This window comes from Balaenoptera physalus, assembly GCF_965194825.1.
Source record: "Balaenoptera physalus genome assembly, chromosome: Y".
Taxonomy (NCBI): domain Eukaryota; kingdom Metazoa; phylum Chordata; class Mammalia; order Artiodactyla; family Balaenopteridae; genus Balaenoptera; species Balaenoptera physalus.
In genome coordinates, this window is record NC_138904.1 from 11,365,810 (window position 1) to 11,390,774 (window position 24,965).

Sequence of the window (24,965 nt, forward strand, 5' to 3'; positions counted from 1 at the left end):
TGGAAGAGTTCCAGAAGAATTACTATTAATTCTTTAAATGTTTGTTAGAATTCACTAGTGAAGCAGGCTGGTCCTGGGCTTCATTGTGGGATGTTTTTAATTACTGATTCAATCTCATTCGTAGTTTTCAGACTGTACTGATTTTCTACTTCTTTATAATTCAGTCTCAGTAGGTTGTATGTTTCTAGGATTTATATATTTCTTCTAGGTTGATCCTATTTTGGCATATAATTGTTCATAGCAGTCTCCTATGACCTTTGTATTTCTAGTATTTCTACAGTTTGTTTCGGGGTTTTTTTAGTCTCTCTTTCATTTATTTCTGCTCTGATCTTTATTATTCCCTTCCTCCTACTATCTTTGAGCTTAGTTTGTCTCTTTTCCTAGTTCTGTGAAGTATTAAATTAGGTTGTTTATTTGAAATCTTTTTTGTTTTATGATAAATGCCTTAAGTTGTGGTATGTGGTATTTTCATCTTGTCTCAAGGTAAATTTTTTATTTCCCTTCTTTTTAAAATTGAAATAGGGTTGATTTACAATATTGTATTAGTTACAAGTGTACAGCATATTGATTCCATTATAAATAAATATATATATATACATATATAAATATATACCTGTATATATATTCTTTTTCAAATTCTTTTCCACTATAAGTTGTTACAAGATACTGAATATAGTTCCCTGTGCTATACAGTTGGTGTTTATCTGTTTTATATATAGTAGTATATATCTGTTAATCCCAAACACATATTTCTATTTTGATTTCTTCATTGACCCATTGGCTGTTCAGTAGCATTGTCTAATCTTCATATATTTGTGAATTTTCTATTTTTTTTCTTGTATTTGATTTCTAGTTTCATACCATTATAGTCAGAAAAGATGCTGGAGGTGTTTTCAGTCTTCTTTAAATTTATTGACTTGCTTTGTTGCCTGACATATAATCCATCCTGAAGAATGTTTTATATACACTGGAGAAGAGTGTGTATTCTCTTGCTTTTGGAGGGGATGGTTTGTAAATGTTGTTTTACATTCACTTTGTCCAATGTATCATTAAGCAAAATGTCTTCAAGTTTAATCCATGTAGCACATTTCAATTTCATTCCTTTTTATGACTGAATAATGTATCATTATATGAATAGACACATTTTGTTTATTCATTCCTGTGTTCAGTGAAAATTTGGGTTTTTTTCACCATCTTTTGGCTATGGTGAATAATGTTCCACTGAACATTGACATATAAGTATCCATGAATGTGATGTTGGCACAGGTTCAAAAAGTATGTGTCCTACTTTTTACCAGCACATAGTTGGATAAACCTATTGTGTAGTCAAGACAATCCATGGAGTATCATTATTAAGAATAAATCATGGGACTTCCCTGGTGGTCCAGTGGGTAAGACTCCGCACTCCCAATGCAGGGGGCCCAGGTTCCATCCCGGGTCAAGGCACTGGATCCTGCTTGCATGCCGCAACTAAGAGTTCACATGCTGCAACTGAAGATCCCCCAGGCTGCAGCTAAGACCTGGTGCAGCCTAAATAAATAAATAAATATTAAAAAAAAAAAAGAAAGAAAAGAAATTTCATTACATCAGGCAAACTGATTAAGGAGAAAGATTTCATTATGTATGTGAAATCAAATTCCAAAAAGCCCACCAAAAACTGAAGTGTCTTTTATATGTTTTATGATATTTTTTATAGCAGCTTTTCAGATAGTAAGGAAGGTCACCTACTGGCATGCCGGGAACCTTAGGAGATTTGGGGAACCTTGAGGAGACATGATTTACCACATTTGTAGGCACTATAGGTGAAATACTAGAATCAAATTTCTTGGGTTTCCTAGTCATGATATTGAAAAGCAAATAATGAAGTCTTTAAAAGTCTTTTATCTCTTTATAAAAGACACTTTATAAAATCTCTTTAGGTAAAAAGATTTCTGCCCAATACCTCTAGATTTACTGATCATGCTATAAAGAAGAGTTATGGCTGCCTTATGTAAATTAATCAGGCCAAAACACAATAAGGCCAGTCCTTTTTGTGTATGATTAAGAGGATCTTTGGAAAATGTTAAGGGGGAGGGACTGTTAAGAAAAATTATATAAAATTGGTCATTAGGCAAAAGGATGACTGTATATCCTTTTAATGTTATAATGGAGTATGGTTCAAGAGGTTTTATTATTTAATTATGTAGGCATATACCTTTGTTTGACTTGCTGTTACCACTGGTTAAGGCCCAGACTCTCTGAAGTTACATGTTGGCCTGTAAATTTTTGCCTGGTGTAGGTGAAAATTATTTTTGTCAAGGAGAGAAAATAACCCTAAAGCTTACAGTTTTATTGTTCTTTAGGACATTAACTAGTTTCACCTCTTAATTAGCAAACTTTTTCAAGCATCCCCTTTCTATCTGGTTATAAATCTCTATTTCTTACATCCTCTTAGAATCAGCTTCTGATTAATGATTTAATTTTTAAAAATTTTTCTTTGACACGAGTTAACATGGACTTTGGGGTTAAGGCTTAAAATGACATTACTGAGAATTTGAGTTATGCTGCACAGTTAAGTATTATTTTACAGTTCAGAAAGCACTGACAGTCTTTTTCTCCTTCCTTAAAACATTTAAATAAATAAAGAATAATGTAATAATGAACACCAACGTACTTTACAGGTTTGTCAGAGTTTAACATTTACCCTAGTAAATTACCCGCTTAGTATCTGTCCCAGATTCTTTTGAAGAGAAGGAAATAATACAGATATTCTTGAAACCCACTGCATGTTTTTATATCTTCACTGCATATGTATGTATCAATATGCAATATCTAGTTTTACTTTGCATATTTTGAAACTATTTATAAACACTGTTGTATTGCATGAATTCCTTTGTAACTTACTTTTTATTTTAATTTGAACTTACTTTTTTAAAACTAAACTTTTTATTTGGGAATAATTTTAGATTTACAGAAAAGTTGTAATGCAGTACAGCTTCCTCTAATGTTAACATCATACATAACCACATACAATTGTTGAAACTAAGAAATAAACATTGGCACAGTACTACTAACTAGACTACACACTTTTTTGAGATTTCACCTGTTTTTCCAGTGATGCTGTTTTCCTATTCCAGGATCCAGTCTAGGGCACCACATTGTGTTTAGCAGATTACATTCTTAAGATTTGTAATGACACATAGTATTCTAATTCATGCATTTTAACTGAAGTTAGAATTTATTTTGCTATTGCTGTTGGTTGTTTCCAGACACCATGGTACAGTCTGTACCATGTATTATTTACCCTATTAGAAAAAGCCTGTGACTTATGGTAAAATCCATACCTTTACCTTCAAAATCTGACTCTGATGTTTTTTTCCCTAGGCTTATCCTCTTATCTTCATGCCCAGCCTTTCTCCAGTGTTTTCAAAACCTCCCCACTGCTTTTGTTTTCCAGCTTTGCCTTTTCTAGTCAGTCATCTTCCTCACACCACCCCTAGCCACAGCTGTGTCTGTTAGAATGCTCTGCAGTTTAAGCGAAGAATGTGAAAGCTTAGGAAAGTTCAGGAAAGCTTGGACTTGGAATGAAATAGAGTTAAGTTCATATCTTTCTATATCTTCATTTGACAAAGAGTTACTAATCATCTCCTATGTGCCAGAAACTGCTAGGTACCCAGAGGTTTTACCTTAAATCCTTCTCTTCCAATTTTCCCTGCCAGGTGGATCTCATTTATTCTAATGGTTTGAGCTAAGAAATTACACCTTTTGCCAGACTTTGCTTCTGAGCTTCTAGCCTATATATCTAACTGCTTCCTGGACATCTGCATTTGGATATCTCATAAGTAATCTGAGTCAACCCATTCAAAAATTAATTTATCATCTGTAAACATGCTCTTAACTGCTCCTCTTCTAATATTGCCTATCTTAGGGAGTGCAGTCTGCAATCATCCAGGAACAGCTGGGAGTTTTCCTTGATTCTTTCTCTTACCTAACATGAATCCAATGCAGTATCAAGTTCTGTCTGTTCCATTACCTTAGCACTACTCATATTTGTCACTTGCATGTATTCATTCATCCTCCATTTATTCAGTGCTTTTTATTGACAGAACCTGTCTTGTGTTCTCAGGAAACAGATAAACTAGTGCTTCTCAAACTATCTGGTAAAAGGCTGCTGTTGTTGTTGTTTTTCTCCTTTCTTTGCAATTAGTCATGGATAGATTGCCTGGTAAAATACAATGAAACTTAATTAGTAGACAAATGAAATGAAAAGAACATTCAAGTCTCCCCATTTTTCATTATCAGTTTCAGTAAACAAAAAATTGCTTGCCAAATTACTATAAAAGTTTCTAAATACTTCTCACAATTTTTGTACCTATGAGGTTGCACACTGGTAACATTTGCTACCTAGCATCATGCATGACCTCATTTTGAGTTAAAAGAATCAAAACTGCCATGGATGGTGGGGTTCAGACGATGGGTTGGGGGACACCTCAGTGACCCAGGACTGCACTGTAGATGCCCCAGTTTATAAGGGAGGTGAGAAGAGAAACAGGCATTCTCAGGCTCAAGGTGTGCTTTTCTAGGATGGACTGTTGGTGGAGGATGAGGCTAGAGCAGTAGGCAGAACTCGATGTGGGGTTCAAACTTTTTTGCTCCTAAGGGAGAAGCTCCAAGTTTTAAGTTTTCTCATGAGGTAAGTACTGTACTAGGATGGGTTTATGGCAAAATTGTGTCACCCTCTCCTGCCTGCTTTGATGTGGGTATTTTTTTTTTCTTGTTTTCCCAATGTGTAGGAATTGCTTAGCTAGCTTGTAGGTTACTTTCAGATCTGTGTACGTTTGTGGGAGGGTGTGAGTCAAGATTATCCTACATCACCATTTCGACAAGATCCCCCTCAATGTTTTTGAAACACTGTTAAAGTGATACAAAAATAGCTAGTAAAAACTCTAACACTGTAACAAATGCAGATTTACAGGGGAAGGAAGCATAGAGAAAAATGTCAGGAAGTGCTCACAGCAGTTTGCATTCCTTTAGTAGAGCTAATACTAGACCAACCCATCTTTAAGCAAAGATTGACTTTTGCCTTTTTTTCCCATGCACCTCCCCTGCCTGGTATCCCTATCCAGGACTGGTTACATATTTTGTGTGTCTTCACAAAGTGCAAAATGAAAGTGTGGGAATATTTGTTCTAACAATATTGAGTTTCAAGTTGGTGATGATATAGCTTTAAATCAAGTACAGAGGCCATCAGTGTGGAACTCTGTGCACAACACAGGTCAGATGCCAATTAAGCTGGCCTTGTCCTCCTCTGACTTGTGTCCTTTAAAAATTCCAAACAAATAGTAATTTTCAAAAAAAAAAATCATTTTGGACAAAGAAGTTGTATTAAACTACTTGTTACTGATGACTCCTCTGCCAGCCAGTTGTGTCTCAGAGGTCAACAGAAAGACCCTCCACTGCTTCTGACTCCCTGAGTTCCCTGGAAACTGGCCCCCAGGCTCCTTCTGCTGCTTCAGGAAGAATTAGAACTATAGATGTTTTAGGTCAGTCTCAGCCCCTCAATAACAGTGCTATTGGATCAGAATGCCTGCAGCACTCACCTGGGCCTGCACTTCTGGTCATAAGTTTCCACAGACATGTTCCCAACCAGAGACAATGGACCAGCCCTTCTAATTCTTATTATGCTTGCAGAACATACCTGGCAACAACCCTCAGAAAGCTTTGGAAAAGCAAGCTTTCTTACTCACAGGTCCTGGAGAGCACCACAGCACACACAACACCACCCATAAAAGTTGAGAGTAGAGAGGGGAACAACATGGACCTGCAGTTCTGCCTTTATTGTCGCCTGAGGGTGGGGTGCCTCAGGTTTTGAGGTTCGCTCTCTGTTAGTGAATTTAAAACATAAGAACAGGAATTAGAGTGCAGGAAGGGAAAACCAGGGTCATTCAAGAGGTCAGTTATCTAGGTAAGCCAGGACTTTCTAAAAGGGGAATTTCATGAGTGGGGTGGCCTGGTTTCCTTTTTAGTTGGTTTACTAGTGGCTGTGTCATATAACTGGCAATGCAATATATTTAGTCAAGATGGCTGTCTGAAATCAATGCTCCAGAAATCAAAAGCTTAGTGTCAGGCACTTAACACTACAATAGAATTGTGTTCATGACATCCCAGTTAGAGCTAGGAAATCCCAAAAAAGAGAATTCTCCCATGACAGCCCCAGAAATAACAACAAATCCAAGAGCTCCAGTATAAAACACCTGAGTCTGTGACCTCATTCCATAAACAGAAATAGCTAGTAGGCCAAAGGTGATCCAGAAATTTCCATAAGTGAAATGTAATGCTCAAAGTTCAGATTTACCTTGCACCTCTTGATAACCAGTCTGTACTTGAGGGGATGTATTCCTTTATGGAACCATTCCAGCAAATCATGAAGAAGGAATCGTAGAACTAGAATGTCATCATTTTCAATTCTACAAGAATTAAAATGGAGCTCAGCTTTGAACAGCAGTAGCTGCTACAATTATCAGAATATGTTACCTCTCCGTGGAATTAAACACTACCATTTAGGACATAGTATTGTCCAAAAGTCAAACCTGAATTTGCTCAAATCTTTTGGACCCTAAAACGGCTGGCAGGACACACAGATATCAGAGAAAAGATTAAAACATCAGGATGCAATCAGTAAAATCTAGACTGTGGAAACTACCCACCAAATGATCTTTTTTCTTTGACAAATAACCAGTGAAGAGAGGGAGGTAGAGAAGAAACTGTACATTAAAAAGGAACTTAATTTCAGGTGCACAGCAAAGCAACTCAGCCATGCATATACATGTATCCATTCTACCCCAAACTCCCGTCCCATCCAGGCTGCCACATGACATTTAGCAGAGTTCCCTGTGCTATACAGTAGGTCCTTGTTGTTATCCATCTTAAAATAGCAGTGTGTACATGTCGATACCAAACTCCCTAACTATCCCTCCTCCCCATTTCCCCCTGGTAACCAAAAGTTCATTTCTCTAAGTCTATACCCAAATATAAAATTAAAAAAAATTTTAAAAAAGGAACTTAAGAGATATAGCATGATGTGGGCCATATTTGGAATCAGATTCAAACAAACAAGCTGGACATACATTTGTGATACTTATGAGACAGTTGGAAATGTGAATGCTCCCTGGAGATTTAATGATAGTAAGAAGTAATTTTTTGTAAATTTGAATTTAAAAATTTAGATTTGATAGTGGTATTTCATTTATTTTCTTAAGTGTCCATTTTCTTTCTCTTAGTTACACATTTGGAAATAATTATAAAAATATGACATATTTAAGACTTAATTCAAAATAATTGGATAGAAGGGAATGGGAAGAATTGGATATAAAGCAAGTTTGCCAAGAGTTAATGTTGAATTTCATGGTAGATCATGGAAGTTCATTATCCTATTTTTAAGTCGTATATGGGAGACAGGCAGTGATATTGGCATCTTATGATTATAGGCTACAGATTTCAAACCACAGCACAGTACAGTAAGTCTTTATTTTATTTATGGCCTAAAATATCAGTAGTACTGAAGATGTGAAACCTTGAACTAGAAGCAACAGAAAGAAAGCATGTCTGTTTTTTCACCACCGCATAATCTGGCAAAAAGCAAGTAATAAATATTTGTGGACTAAATAAATTATTATGCTCACAATCACATACATCACAAAAAGAGACAATCGTATATGATGTGCCTCTATGGAAGCAAACACCACCACCTGTGATGTAAGCCTGCCCTAAAAATAAGGAAATCTGGGCAGTTTCTCTATAGAGATTTTATGGAATCTGGAAGTCTTTATTAGCTTAATTTTTCCCTCTTATTTTGGAAGAAAAATTTTGTCAAATATAGAATTCTTGGTTGAAAGTTTTTTTTGTTTTTTTTTTTTTTCCATTAGCATTTTAAATATATCATCCCACTGCCTTCCAGGCTATAAGGTTTTTGCTGAGAAATTACCTGGCAATTTGTAGAGGCTCCCTTATAACTTGTTGATTCTTTTTCTCTTGCTACTTTCAAGATTCCTTGTCTTTGACTTTTGACTGTTTGGTATAATGTGTCTCAGTGTGGGTCTTTTTGGCTTTTTCCTAACTGGAGTTGACTGAGTTTCTTGGATTTGTTGATTCATGTCTTTTTTTTTTCAAATTTAAGAAGTTTTCATTCATTATTTTTTGAAATAATCTTTATATATATGCTTCTGTCTTTGTCTCGTCTCCTTCTGGGACTTCCATAATGCATATATTGGTCCTGTTGCTTGTATCCCACAAGTTTCTAAGCTCTGTTCACTTTCTTCATTCTTTTCGCTTTGTTTCTTTCCTTAATAATATTAAATGTTCTGAGCTCAAGTTCACTGATTCTTTCTTCTGCATGCACAAGTCTGTTATTGAACTTCTCCAGTGAAATATTCAATTTGGCTCCTTTAGTTTTCAGCTTCAGAATTTGGTTCCCTTTTTAGAATTTCTGTTTCTTTGTTGATGTTCTCATTTTGTTCATATACCACCTTCCTGTTCTCCTTTAATTTTTTTAAAACATATTTAAGACAGTTGTTTTAAATATCTTTTCCTAGTAAGTCCAACTCCTGTTTTCTTGGGGACAGTTTCTGCCACTTGATTTTCTTCCATTGAATGGGTCATGTTTTCCTGTTTCTTAGTATGCCTTGTGATCTTTTGTTGATAATTGGGCATTTGAAAAAACACCTTTCCTAGTCTTTCCAGACTGACTTTTTACCATGGACACTCTTCACTAATTAGCTGTGTATAACATAGCCTTGATGTCATCCTGAGGAGAAAGTTTCTTAGCTCTTTTCTGAACATTAAGTATTGCCTGTGCCTGTGTATGCTTTTTTCCATTTCCCTGTACAGATGACTGCTTATTAAATGTCATATAAAAATTTTAAATATAATTATCAGTCCATTCAATGATTCTTCTTGATTTTATCACTTCCTATCAGTGTTTACTGTATCTTGTGTTTTTTAATTTTCATTTCCTTGATAACAAATGAGAATGAGATCTTTTCAAATGTTTATTGGCCATCTAAAAATTTATTTTGTTCTATGCCAGATTAAATCTTTTGTGGGACTTATATTTTTTATCCCACATTTTTTCTGTGCCCTGTTTCTTCTATATGGATGGCCTGTCTTTCCCAGACCCTCATATGAATTGTTTTTATTATTTTGTAAGAAATGTGCCCTTTTCCTTGCAGAGCAGCCACTATCTCTTTCTCTTAAAGATTGTACAGTTTTACACAAGGTAGGCCTCCCTTTTCCTGGGGTAGAAATAATATATATTTAGTTTATATTTGATATTTTTTCTCTTTTATTGAGGTATAATTACATACACATTATATTAGTTTCAGGTGTGCAACATAATGATTTGATCTTTGTATATATTATGAAATGATCACCATAGTAAATCTAGTTAACGTCTGTCACTCTACATAGATACAGAATGTTTTTCTTTTGATGAGAACTTTTAAGATCTACTCTTTTAGCAACATTCAAATATATAATACAGTATTATTAACTATTATTGCCATCTTAATTTAATATTTTTAAATCAATGGACATTGTTCTGAAGAGTTTACAAATATACTCTCATTTAATCCTCCTGACATTTCTATGTGGCTGGTACTAATTATTATTTCAATTTATAAGATGAGGAAACTTAGGCATATAGGGGTTAATAACAAGCCAAGGTAACACTGATGTTATGTGGTGGGCTGAGATTTGAACCCAGACAATCTAGCAATACAGCCTGCACAACTACATAATAGGTGTTGGCACTTAAGTCATCTACTACCCCTGAGAGAGTTTTCAATATTGCATATCTTCTGCTCTTTTCCTATTATCCTCCCTTTCTCACCAAACTTTTTCTTTCCTTTTCTTCTTCTCTTCTGACTTATTGCTACTCAGTCAACAATATTTAATTACCATGTACTCTGCCAGCTACCCTTGCTTTACCAGCAGCTACAAGAGAAAATACCTGACTAGTGATATTTGTGCACAAGGTCATTCCTGAAGGCATTTATCATTCTTCAAAAATTATTAATAGTCTCTAACAAAAATAACTTAGTTTTTAACCTGAATGCCCATGATCTCTGACCATTTTGTCATCAAGGTTCATTTTTTTTCTTATTGATTTTCAAGAATTCTTTATATTTAAAAGGTAACAACTCATTTTATGGTAAGCCTGCTTGAGATATTTCTCCAATATTTTGTCTGCTTCAAAAATTTTTATATATACATGTGTGTACAGAAGCTTCAGTTTCTGTGGGGAATATAAGAAATTCTGTCTTGATAGTATCTTAATTTGCAGTAAGAAATTAAATAAACAACTACCCACATATTCTTCCAGATCTGTGTTTAGTCATGTAACTCATAATTTGTGGGAAAATACTTTTTAGAGGCCTATACTCCAAAAATTTTCCAGTTTTACTGGTAATCTAATTAAGGAAATAAACACAACAGCAGTGTTGAGAGTAAAACCATTTTGGAAAACTAGCATTTTATATTAGAGTTTAACAAATGCATACCTTACTATGCATTTGTTTTATTCTTTGATACATATGCAACAGAAATGCAAAATATATGCACCACAACACATTACACAGGTTTTACAGCAGTACTGTACATCAAACTGTAAAGTACTCAAATGCCTATAACCAGCAGAATGGATACAGAAATTGTAGTACATTAATACAATGGCATATGGTATATAGCAGTTGAGGGATAGTGTCTGAAAGAGGGCCTTATGGTTGTTTCTGGACCTAATGTTTTATCTTGATCTGGGTGCTGGTTAAATGGTCCTAATAAGTTTGTGAAAACTGATCACTCTTTACAGTTTACACTCTCTTATATGTACATGTAACTTAAGTTTTCTTTAAAACCCTTTAAAAAATCATCTCCATGCTCTACTTTTTATCTAACTAAATGGCAAAATTTTTTTAAATTTACAAATGTTTGTGAGGGCACAGGAAAACATAAAATCTAAAGGGATTTTATGATCATGGGCTGACTCTGCCTTCATGAAAGGGAGGGCTAGGTAAACTTCCCATTCTCCCACTGAGGTAGAAAGGAAAGTTGTTTCTTGATGTTGCTCCAAGGGAGGGAGATGGTAAACAATCCCATGAGAAAACAAAACCTCAAGCCTGTATAACACAGGAATCTGAATGTACAACATCCTTATCAAGTAGTAAAAGAACAGCTGAGAATATATCAGCATAGAAAGACATGAATGCTTGGAGCAGATAAATGAGAACCAGGTCTAACATATAGAAGTGAAATTAAAATATCTGAACATGAAAACCAAGAGAAAATTTTAAGAACAGGGACGGAATTACCAACAGTGAAAAATGAAGTGGTTTAACAATATGAATGACATCAGCAGGAAAAAAAAGAAGCAGGAAAACAATGAAATATCTCTAAGCACCAACAACTTAGAATTCTGACAACTAAGAAGTTAAAAAGAAATGTGCAAAACATATGTAAAGAAATCTTAAAATATTAGTAGAAGACCCAAAAGCTTGAAAAGATGGAAGAACATATCAGATATACATTCTTTATGGAAGAACATATCAGATATACATTCTTTAGGAAATCCCCAAATTAATCTAAATTTTTCAAAATCTCAAATGTAATGAGAATATATTTTAGAAATACATTAGTTTAAAGTTAATATGGAAAAATTGGCAAACAAAGGCAGGGAAAAAATTAAGAAAAGAGTAAGTGGTTGCAAGCAGTGCTAGGACTACTAAATATTAAATACATTATAAATGCGTTAATTTTATGAGTACAGTTCTGAAACATTAATTGACAGATTAATGGGTAAAACTGCCTGAAATTAGTACATAGCATAAAAATTATTATATAAGAAAGTGGTATTATGTAAGTGTATGGAGAATGGGATTATTTAATAAATAGCAAACTTGACAAATTTGTTGTCACTTAGAAAAAAATCATGTGGATTTTATCCAAAGAGTGGTAGTTGTCCACCAAACTCCATTTTCTCCTTCTCCCTGGGTACATAGATAAATTTAATAGCCCCTTTCATGGTTGGGTGTAACTATAAAACAAAGTTGTTGACAAAAGAGAATGAGTAGAGGTAATAGGTGAGTTTCCAGCCTAGATTTAAGACCTTGAATTTAGCTCCTCCTTACTCTCATATTTCTTCCAATTTGTTGCCATTCAGAGGTAGAATCACCCCAGAATTGACAAGGGTGACATCTGAGGGGATGGAGGGAGGATAAAATAGAAACTGGACCCCTAAACGATGTTTGGAAGTAAACCACCCACTGGTCTGGAATGACCATCTTAGTCATTGCTGTGAGCTGAATGTTTGTTACCTCCCCAAAATTCATATGTTGAAATCTTAACTCCCAATATGATGGTATTTGTAAGTGAGGCCCTTTGGGAGGTCATGAGGTCATGAGGATAGGGCCCTCATGAATGGGACTAGTGCTCCTATAAACATCCCATAGAGACCCTTAACCTGTACCACTGTGTGAGAACATAGAGAATAGACAGCTATCTATGAACCAGGAGGAAGTCCTTTATGAGATACAGAATCTGCCAAAGTTTTGACCTTGGACTTACCATAATCCAGAACTGTGAGAAATAAATGATTGTTGTTTCATTCTCAGTCTATGGTATTTTATTATAGTAGCCCAAACTGACATCTTGTGAGATTTATATTTTCAGCTACTGAACATTTTAGAATTTTATTTCTAAAACAGAGTAAGCTTCATAGTTTCTCATAGAGATCTTTAACTCACATCCCAGCTAAAAGTCTAGGTGGATAAAAATTTAAATTTAATAAATGATATATGGGAGCCTTAAATTTTTTTTTTTTATTTTGAAATAATCATAGTTTCACAGGAAGTTGTAAAGTTAATACCGCGAGCTTCTCTGTGCCCAACAGAGAGATCATTGTGTGCATTATCCGGGTTTCCTTCAATGATTTATCTTACATAGCTGTAGTACAATATGAAATTGACATTGGTAGAGTGCCATTTTATCACATATATAGATTCATTTAACCACAACTACAATCAACACACAGACCATTTTATTACTATGAATATCTCCTTCCTGCTACTCCTTCATAGTCATACCTACTTCCCTGTCTGAGGTCTCTATTCTGTTCTATTTATATGTAAATAATATAGTATTCCTCTAATACTATACCTCCAATACCAATGGTACTTCCAAATCAATGAATATAGCTATGTAAATGTCTTGACATCGTGTGGTCTGCTTCATCTTTATACTTACTTTTCAATTTAACAACTCTAATTCCTTTGCCTTTTCACATAAATTTAAAATAGTTCTCCCTAAATCCTTAAAACGTCTTGCTGAGATTTTATAGGAATTGAGTTAATCCTGTCAATTTAGGAATAATTAACGTCTTTATTGAGACTCCTTATCCGTGAATACAGTATGTGTCTCCATTTATTTAGACCCTCTTTGCTCTTTGTAGCTTTGCTGCTTTCAGCTTTCAAGTTCTGAATATGCTTTGTTAGATTCACACCTAAATATTTCAGTTTTAGATTGTAATGGTATTATATTTTTTAATTTCATGTATTCATTGCTGGTATATCGGAATACAATAAGTTTTGCATGTTAATCTTTCATATCGCAAAGTTGCTTAACTTACCAATTCTAGGAGGTTTTATATAGACTCAGTGGAATTTTCTACCTAGACCACCATGACATTTGCAAATATTTTATTTCTTTCCTAGCTGTGTAGGTCTTATTTCCTTTCCTGCCTTATGCAGTGTTGAGAACTAGGAAGTACTATGCTGAAAAGCAGTGATGAGGTAGGACATCCTTGCTTTCTTTCCTTCTCCAGTAGTATGTTAGCTATAGGGGTTTTGTAGATATTCTTTATCAAGTTCAAGAAGGTCCCTTCTATTTCTGGTTTAGTGAAAGTCCTTATCATAAATTGCTGATGAATTTTGTCAAATACTTTCTCTATGTCAACCAGTATAGTCATGTGACTTTTCTTATCCACCCTGTTAATATGTCAATTAAATTGAGTGATTTTTAAAAAAATATTGAACCAGCCTTGCCCCACTGGAATTAATCCACTTAGTCATGTATATAATTTATTAATTCATTTTTGGGTTTGATTTGCTTATATTTTCCTGAGCATTTTTGTTTCTAAGTTCATAGGATATATTGGTTTATAATTTTTTTAAATATACTTTTTTGTCTGGTTTTGGTATCATAGTAATACTGGCTTCATAAAATGAACTGGAAAATATTCCTTCGTCTTCTATTTTTTGGAAAAGATTGTGTAAAATTGCTTTGTGTGTATGCATATAGAGTCTCAGAGTGGGGAGGGTCTTTTTCAGATTTCTAAAAATCCAGATGCTATAAAGTAAATAATTGAAAATATGTGATTACACAAAAATTAAAATATATCTCAGGGGATAAACTATTAATTTTTAGTAAATAAATACTAAAAGAAGGAAAACAACATAAATAATATCAGAAGTTAATAAACTGGGGGAAATTAGTGGTAACTGATATGACCAAAAACAGAATGAGTTTTCAATTTTCTACATAAAGAATTTCTATAAAACATTTAGAAAGTTACAACCACAAATTAGGAAAATGGGCAAGGAAATAGAAATGACTCTTAAACATGTGAACAAAGATTCAGTCTTACCCATAGTAAAAGAAATACAGATTAAACTCTGAAGTTATCGTCCATTTATGAGATTTGGCTAAAAAAGTTATATAACATAAGGTATAGATGTTGGAGTATAAATTGACATAACTGCTCTGAAGAACAGTTTAACTATCTATTGGGAGTACTCTCTAAACCTAGAAATTCTATTTCTGGAAATGTATTTTGCAGATTGCCTTGCAACATATATGTCCAGAAATACCTATGTACAAAGACTATTTGTAGTAGTAAAGAGTTGAAATCAACTTAAATATTTATCAATAAGATATTTGTTAAATAAGTTATCTCCACACAATGGAATGTTGTGAAGCTATTAAAAAGAATAAGGTGTTCTGTATGCATGTGTTTGAAGCCATCTGTAAAACATTTTAAGTGAAAGAGCCAGGTACAGCTACATGTGTATTGCATACTATGATTTAAAAACTGAGAATTGTTCTTTTAATCATCGCTGGCAACCAGTATGAACTGAGTCTTGTGCTCCCGCCCCACCCTGGTTTGCCAGTGGGGTCTCTGTTGAGGTTGGGGGACAGGGGGTGCTGAGAAGGCAGGAGGTGTGGGCTGACTGCCCTGACTCCCTGTCTGTGGAGGGAGCTGGCTGTGACCCTTCACCAGAGCTTGGCTCCTGGGCATCAGAAACTTCGAAGGCTTTGTGATTTTACCCTCCCGCGAGCTCAGAAGTCAGCCTGCCCCGGTTTCATGTGCATATCCTGACGGAAGGCACCAGAGCCCTGGTCAGAGACACAGACTTTATTACAGCAAAATGCAGCAGCCAGAGCAGTGTCTTGCCTTGATACCCAGCTCCCCGGTTCCCACAGGATGAAGTGAGGAGAGTGCTGTCACCTGCCCGTGGTGGGGACGCAGCAGAGCAGAGGAGCCCTGAGTTAGGAGCCGAGCTGTTAGCAGGGCTACTGCTGGCCTGCCCTCCTGCCCTCCAGAGAGATGACTCTCCCTGGGATGCAAGCCAAATTCCCAGCGCCCGAGGGGTATGCTCTCCAGGTGTGTTGCCCTGGAAGACAAACAAAGATCTCCTGGTTGGGAAGGAGAAGGCTGAGGGGCCCAGATGACTCTGGGAGTGCCACATTCTTGGTCTGTCATATCCACTCTCTCCAGCTCTCTGGGCTGGCTGCTGTCCCATCATCCACTAACAAAGCCTCACAGCGTCCTTTGCTCAGAAGATTCGGACCATACACAGGAACACCAAAAATCTCTGAAGAATTGTCCTCAGAGCTTCTTTTTCACATCAAACCGAAAGTGGTGAGGACTCCCCAGTGTTACCAGGCTTGACTGTTGCATGATCCCTTATTGGTTTTCCTCCAAATCTGCTCTTACTTTTGCAATATTCAAAATCTCCTTAATTACCCATTTGTGCATGCCACACACACTTAGAGACATTGTCTTAATTAAGCATATATTCAAAACATTTAGAAATCAATAAGAAAAAGATACACAATCCAACAGGATAATAAACAAAGGCTATGAACAGGAAATTCACAAAAGATGGAATCTTTTTCACCAAGAAGCCTTGAAAGATGTCTAACCGCAAAGATGCTTAACGCAACATCTCACAATGCACAGTCCTGGCAAGGATGTGAGGAAATGAAACTTTCATTCACTACTGGCTGAAGTGTGCAATTTGCCAGGATCTAGAGGAACTGAAATAGCACATGCCTCTAACAAGATATTCCTCTTTCAGGAATCTCAGATTCCTTAAATTGATACAGTTAATGCTTCTCCAGGCATATCCCCTAGAGATAGTCTAGGTAAACTCTTGAACACCTGCTCAATCATAAGAGCATTGATTCTAAATTACTGGAAACAACCTATGTGTTTATTTAAAAAGTAGAAAAAGTGTGAATAAATTACATTAATATGTTATATTTATAAATTAGAATAGAACGGTTACAATTAACTCCATCCATGTCAACATGGGTAAATTTCAAAATCACAGTGTTAAGAGGATTAAAGGTATGTACTTGCATTTTATGTGTAGAATTTTAAAAACACAGACAAAGTTTATATTATTTATGGATACACAGTTTGTAGTTAAATAATGAAATAAAGACTAAGAAAAGAAACCAAAAAAATAAAATAGGAAGAACAATCACCAATTTAAGATTAGAGATTAATTTTGGGTTGGCAGGGTAGGAATAATTGGATAAATCTTCAACTCTATATGTAAACTTTTCTTTCTTTTTTTGGCCACACCAACCTGCTTGTGGGATTTTAGTTCCCTGACCACGGATTGAACCCCGGCCCTTGGTAGTGAAAGCATGGAGTCCTAACCACTGGACTACCAGGGAATTCCCCTATAAACTTTTATCCTAAAATATAATCTGAAGTGAAAGGTGACAAATGTGTGTCAAATTTAGGTAGTGACATACTTTATAAATAATTGAACTGTTTAAACGACCAATTTAAATAGGTTAAACAAGGGACAGTGCATCCATAGGTTGGAACACCATCCAGTCTTTAAAGATTACTATATCAAAAAATACTTAGTATGAGTAAATGCTCAAGATACATTTGAACTGAGAGACTAATTAGAAAACAATTGTATAAAGGCAACATATTTTGTTTTAAAATGTGTAAATTCCTCTTTTCATCACTTACCTTTAAAATTGAAGGCAGTAGCAAGGCTTTAAATCATGGCTGTCTTTTAATAATGTGACTATCTATAAATAATTTGTATTTTCTCCAGTAAACAGACTTTCCAAAGAACATATAGTCATCAGAAAAATAAACAGGTGAACAACTCATTTTTACAAGTAACATGTCAAAGTAAACAACTGAGCATACTCAATTTCAGACAAAAATACACGAAATTACTGTTGCTTCTATTTTTTGCTTATGCAGCCCCACTTATAGATAAATAGAAAAATCCTTTATGAATGGAAGTGAAATAGTCTTCTTTATATATTGGTAAACACTATAATTTTAATGTTAAAAATTAATACATGCTCACTATAGAATTTTAGAGAATCCAAGAAAGTACCAATTAAAAAGTCACCCATAATCTCACTTTACATTTGACCTATGTTTCTTACTTCCTGGTCAGGAAGATATAAATGGTGCAGTATACAGTTTTTCTGCTATTTTGGTGCTTTGTATTTGGTTTTGATACCAGTTCTTGCTTCTTTGTCTATAATCAAGCCTCTTTATTTACATAAATATCTAGTAATTTGATCCTGTTCATACAACTGATTGCTTGTAGTTTTTGTTTTTGCAATTAAAATAGTGCTGAAATGAATATGACATGTATGTATGCATCTATACCTATGTGTGTGTATGTATAGATATATGAGTATGTGCACGTGTGAAATCATATAAACATTATTTAAATGAAAACCCAAATACAGTGTTACTTTGTATCTATAAAAAACACACGTACATGGACATTTAGTAAATATTATCTAATTTCAAAAGTCTCATCAACTTGTACTTTTACACAATGCATGAGTACTCATTTACCAATCCCTTATGCTTTTTTACAAATGTGATAGGTAAAATTTTATATTCTATAATTGTTTGGCTTGCTTTTTAAAAAATTACAGATTAGGACTTCCCTGGTGGCACAGTGGTTAAGAATCCACCCCAGGGCTTCCCTGGTGGCGCAGTGGTTGAGAGTCTGCCTGCCAGTTCAGGGGACGCGGGTTCGAGCCCTGGTCTGGGAGGATCCCACATGCTGCAGAGCGACTGGGCCCGTGAGCCACAATTGCTGAGCCTGCGCGTCTGGAGCCTGTGCTCCCCAACAAGAGAGGCCACGATAGTGAGAGACCCGCGCACCGCGATGAGGAGTGGCCCCCGCTTGCCACAACTAGAGAAAGCCCCCGCACAGAAACGAAGACCCAACACAGCCATAAATAAATAAAAAATTAAAAAAAAAAAAGAAAAGAATCCACCCCAATGCAGGGGACATGGGCTCAATCCCTGGTCTGGGAAGATCCCACATGCCGTGGAGCAACTAAGCCCATGCACCACAACTACTGAGCCTGCGCTCTACAGCCCAGGAGCCACAACTACTGACCCCGCGAGCCACAACTACTGAAGCTCACGTGCCTAGAGCCCGTGCTCTGCAACAAGAGAAGCCACCGCAATGAGAAGCCCACTCACCGCAACAAAGAGTAGCCCCCGCTCCACGCACAGCAACAAGATCCAGCGCAACCAAAAATTAAAAAAAAAAAAATTACAGATTTGTTTCAACATTTTTCCTTTGTTCATTGATAATTTCTGTTTCTTCATATACTATTGGTTACTTCATCTTTTTCCATGTAAATATGTTGCCTTATATGTCTGGCTTCTTTCATTCAGAATAATATTTTCAAGGTTGATCCACATTGTAGCATGTATTAGTGTTCCATTCATACTGTGGGTGAATAATATTTCATTTGCTTGTTTATATCACCATTTGTTTATCCTTTCATTTGTTGATGGACTTTGGTTGTGTTAGCCTTTTTATATTATGAATAATGCTAGTATGAACATTTATGTAAATGTTTTTGTGTGGACAAATATTTTTAATTGTTTGGGGTATATCCTGAGGAGTGGAGTTGCTGGGACATAGAGAAAAAAAAGTTTTTGACTCCCATATGTGCCATTCCTGCAAACTAGCATCCTCCAACCCCCAAGCCCATCTCAGATTGGCTTTACTTACTCTTAGTCTTTACGGGTATAAGGCAGGGGTTCTCAACACTGGCTGCCAGTAGGGTTTCCAACTGTCTTGGTTACCCGTGACTCTCATTTTTACTGAAAACCCAGTGTCCTGGGGAAACCTCTTAGTTTTCCTTAGTCCTAGGCAAACTAGAATAGTTAGTTACCCCACCATTGGAACCACTGGATCCATCAAGAAACCTGGTACTGTACCCCACCTCCAAAAATGCTGATGTAATTGGTCTGTGGTGAGGCTTGGGCACCGGGATTTTTAAAGCTACCCAAGTACATCTAATATGCAGCTAGACTGAAAAGACACTGGTGTGTTTTGCTCTAGGTATCCACAGTTGGGAGCTGTTCTGATAGCTGTACTGGCAACAGAAAGGACTTTTGTCTTCATCTGGATGTGGTTCCATCTATGGCTCTCAGGACTTTACAAAATGTATTTTGTTCTTTAGTACTGCTGGTAGATTTTGCTCTTTGTATTTTCATCTTTGTTTCCAAGTATCTGATAGCAATTGTATAAGGAGTTCTTAATTTACCCAACTACCACACTAAGAAACTGAAGTCCCAGACTAGTCTGTATGAAACTCTTCTCTTTCTGTTTGTACCAATCGGGTTTCCTAATTAGAAGCAATGGAAACCTACTCCATTTGATTTAAACAGAATGGATTTAACAGATGAATATTTTTGGAATCTGGGAAGGATCAGGGAATAATGATTGGAAGTGAAATCACCAGGAACAATGATTAAAACCACCCCAGAAGGGGAGTTTATGAAGACACTAATGCTTCCAGCACAGGCACACTTACACGTCATTTGCATGAGTGATGCTAAGCTCTGGTGCTACCCTGAGAAATGGAAGCTATGCTTCTGCCTCTGACACTGGCTGTCACTAACCTCACCAGCAAGATCCTAGACTTTGTCTCCAACTCAGTGTCTGATAGATGCACTAATTGGAAAAGTGTGAGACACATACACCCACTGGCTGAAAGGGAAGCTGGCAAGATCAGGTTCTACAATGGGTGATGTTATTCTGCTACATAAGAAGGAAATTCCCCAAATGTAGGAAATTTTAGATTTTGGGAGCCAAAACTTAGTGATGAATAGCCACCAACCTGCCCACACAAATAAATGACAAGTTAGGGGGGAAATGTCATCATCCAGAAGGCCATCATATGTCAGAACAACTGGATGTGGAGATTTTCATGAATTCCTAGAAAATTGCACTGGGTAGTTGTTTAAGAAGATGCAAGTTCCCTATCAAGCCACACTCACAATTTGCCTAGAACTTTCAATTTTATAAGTGGGTCTCCCTGACTGGAATGTAAACACTTAAAAGGGCATAGTCTAAGTTCATATGATTGTGTTGCTTTGCCTATTAGTGTAGGCATCTGCCCTGGAGGAGAGGCTCCAGGTTCGTGGTAGAAGTGGAACAATGGAACAGCAGTGGAAGCATAGCTGGTGGTGCCTAAAATCAAACCATGGACAAGTTCAGCCTGGGAACCCTGAATGAGGTTTAGGGTACATTCCCAGTTGATACCAGGAAGTTGTTACAAGTGACTCTGAGCTGGTAGAGGGAGCACAACAGCCAGAATTTCAAAACAGAGTCAAGACCAACCATGGGGAAGCAGAGATAAAGTGATAATAGGCAAGTACAGGGATAGAGCCCTCCTAGTCCTCATAGTAGTACAGGGATAAATTAATTCTACTGGATAGTATTCACAATTGGATCTTTTTTTTAAGTGGCTCTGGGTTTTTGTTGTGGTAAAATATATGTAACATAAGACTTGACACCTAAACCATTTCTACATGTACAGTTTGGTAGAGTTAAGTAACTTCACATTGCTAGGCAACCAATCTCCAGAACTTTTCATCATGCAAAACTAAAACTCTATACCCATTAAACAACTCCTCATTTTCCCCATATGCAAATCCTGGAACCCACCATTCCACTTTCTGTTTCTATGAATTCTACTACTTTAAGTACTCCATACCAATATTTGTCCCTTTATAACTAGCTTATTTCACTTAGTGTCTTCGAAGTTCATGTTTTAGCATAATGTCAGAATTTTGTACCTTTTTAAGATTGAGTAAGAATCATTGTATACATAAGCCACATTTTGTTTATTCACCTCTTGATGGACATTTGGGTTGTTTCCACATTTAGCTAATGTTAACAACAGTGATGTAAACGCTGATGTGCAAGTATCTGCTTGATGCCTGCTTTAAATTTTTTTAAATATATATACCTAGGACCAGAATTGCTGGATCATGCTGTAATGCTGTGCTTAAATTTTGAGAAGCACCAAACTTTTCCATATTGGCTGCCCCATTTTGCATTCCCTCCAAGGATCCAGATTTCTTCACATTTTCACCAAAGCTTATTTTCCATTAAAAATATATGTATCATAATAACTATGAAGTGGTTTCATTTGCATTTCCCTAATGAATAATGATGTTGAGTCTCCTTTCATGTGCTTATTGTTCATGAGTGTATTTTATTTGGAGAAATATCTATTACTCTCTTTACCCTTTTCTAAAATTGGGTTTTTGTTGTTGTTACTGTTGAATTATAGGAATTTTTTACATCTTTGGAAATTAATCCCTTATCAAATACATGAGTCATAGACATTTTCTCCCAATCTGTGGTTGCCCTTTCGCTCTGTTGATAGTACACTTGATACCAAAAAAAAAAAAAAAAAAATTAATTTTGTTGAAATTCAATTTATTTTTTATTTTGCTCCCTGTGATTTGGTCACGTCAAAAAAAAATAGTGTCAGATCCAATATCATGAAGCTTCTCCTGATGTTTTCTTCCAAGAGTTTATATATTAACATCTTATATTTAGGTCTTTGATTCATTTTGAGTTAATTCTTGTATACAAGGATCCAACTTCATTCTTTTGCATACAGGTATTCATTCTCCCTGGCACCATTTCTGGAAAAGACTGTCTTTACCCACCAAATGTTCTTGTCATCCTGTAACTGGCTGTCTGTTCTACTTAATTGGTATTTTGTCCTTATGCCAGTTATCATACTGTTTTGCTTATTGTAGGTTTGAGGGTATTTGCAAAGAAGCAGTACGAATATTCCAACTTTGTTCTTCAATTGTTTTGGCTATTTAGTATCCCTTGAGAATCCATTTAAATTTTAGGATTGATTTTTTCTATATCTGTAAAAAATTATTTTGAGATGTTGATAAGGATTGCATTAAATCTGTAGATTCTTTAGGTAATATTATCATTATAACATTATTAAGTCTTTTAATCCATGAATACAGTATGTCTTTATCTAGGTCTTCTTTACTGTCTTTTAGCAACATTTTTTGCTTTTTATCATACAAGTCTTTCCTCTCTTTGATTAAATTTATACCTAAGTATTTTATTCTTTTTGATGCTATTTTAAATGAAATTGTTTTCTTAATTTTCTTTTTGCATTGTTCATTACCAGAGTACCTAAATGCAATTGATTTTGAATGTTTGTGTTGATTTTGTATAATGAAAATTGGTAGAATTTGTTTATTAGCTCTAAAAGGTTTTTTTTATGTGTGGGATCTTTAGGTTTTCTACATATAAGTTTGTCATTAATAAAGAGAGGTAATTTTAATACTTCCTTTCCAATTTTGATAACTTCTATTTCTTTTTCTTGCCTAACTGTTGTGCCTTCAATTTTCAGTATGGTATTGAATGGAAGTGATGAAAGTGGGCATTCTTAATCCTGATTTGATGGGAAATAATTTTAGTTTTTCTCCATGCATTAAGAGAGATTACCTGTTATTGTTTTTGAGGATCCAATGTAAGTGATGAGTATCTTCGTTCTTGCTGCTTTCAAAATTCTATACCTTTAGATTTAGACAATTTCATTACAAAGTGTTTTGGTTTGGGGTCTCTTTGAGTTTATCTTGCCTATGTTTGTTGAGCTTCTTGACCATGTATATTCCTGTCATATTCAAATTAGGGAAGTTTTGTTCCACTACTCCTTCAAGATATTTTCTGCTCCTTTATCTCTCTTTTCTCCTTTAAGAAATCCTATAAAGTGTATGTTGATATGTTTGGTTGTGTCCTATAAGTACCACAGACTTTGTTAATTCTTCCCCATTTTTATTTCCTGCTTATCAGATAGAATACTTTTATTGGGTTATCTTTAAGTTCACTAATCCTTTATTTTGCCTGATCAAATCTGATGTGGACACATCTATTGAGTATTTCACTTCAGGTCTTGTACTTTGCAGTTCCAGAATTTCTTTTTGGGTTTTTTTTTTCATAATTTCTATCCATTTATTTTCATTTTGCTTGGAAATTATTTTCCCAATTTCCTTCAGTTCTTTTCCCATTGTTTCCTTAACTCATTGAACCTGCTTAAGACAACTTATTTAAGAGTGACATCAACATTACAGAGGCATAAGATGTTCCTCTTTTTTTGTCCCCATCTTTACCAACAAAAAATTACTGTCTGTTGATATCTGTCCATGAACAAAAAAAAGTGCATCCCTGGGAGATGTGAGATTCTCACCATACAACAAGGGACCCGGGAGGATTTTTTGCCCACCTGTGCATTGAATTATAGGCAGATGGACTTTGATTCAACCTGTAGAGCATGGATGAGAGTGTAAACAAGTACCAGTCTTTCTTGGCCATAGTCTGGGAGTACCTGGAGAATACTGACTGGGTCAGTCCCCATGGACAAGAGAGCCTTTGTGGAAGTCCAGGCTCCCAGAGAAGAAATTTCATCACTCTGTTGTAGGGGGAAAAAAACAAGTTTTGGTGCATTGGAGTGGGTAAGAAGAACAGCTTGACTTTGCCCGCATCACCCCCTACAATATGAGGGCACAGCTTAGGGCTAAATGAGACCCTCTCAGGCGGTTTTTTTTTCTCAGAAGGTAAATGAAATTGTGGCTTCACAGCTCTGTGTGATGCTACCAAAGAAACTCATTTGTCTATCACAGCATCCAGAGTTTTAAATTAGGAACTCCACTACTGTGGGGAGGGAGCAGATTAGGAGAGCAGCAAAAGAGGCATTAAAGGGATACGATTTCTGCTCACTGTGCTGTGGACTCCATCAGGAAGCCTACTGTATGAGCCACTGGGAAAGCCTCACCTGTAGAAACCCTCAGCTGACCCATGGGGACCCTCAGCACCTCACATGACAAACTGACATTTCCTCTACTCTGTGGCAGTATCTCTGAGTGCCCTCCTGAGGGCATCAAGAGTGACATTTGGTCAAAATGGTAGGGAAAATATACAATTGTCACTCTGTGCAGATGACAAGATTCTACATATAGAAAATCCTAAAAACTTCACACAAAAACTACTAGAACTGATAAATTCAACAAGGTAGCAGGAGACAAGATTAACTTACAGTAATCAGTTGCATTTCTTTAACAATGAACTATCAGAAAGTGAAGGTAAACAAGAAATCCCTTTTAAAATGACATTAAAAAATAAAATATGTAGAAATAAACCTCACCAAGGAGGTGAGAGACTTATATGCTAAGAACTACAAAACATTAATAAAGGAAATTGAAGATGATTCAAAGAAATGGACAGATATCCCATGCTTTTGGATCAGAAGAATTAACGTTGTTAAAAATGGCCATACTACCCAAAGCAATCTACAGATCTAAT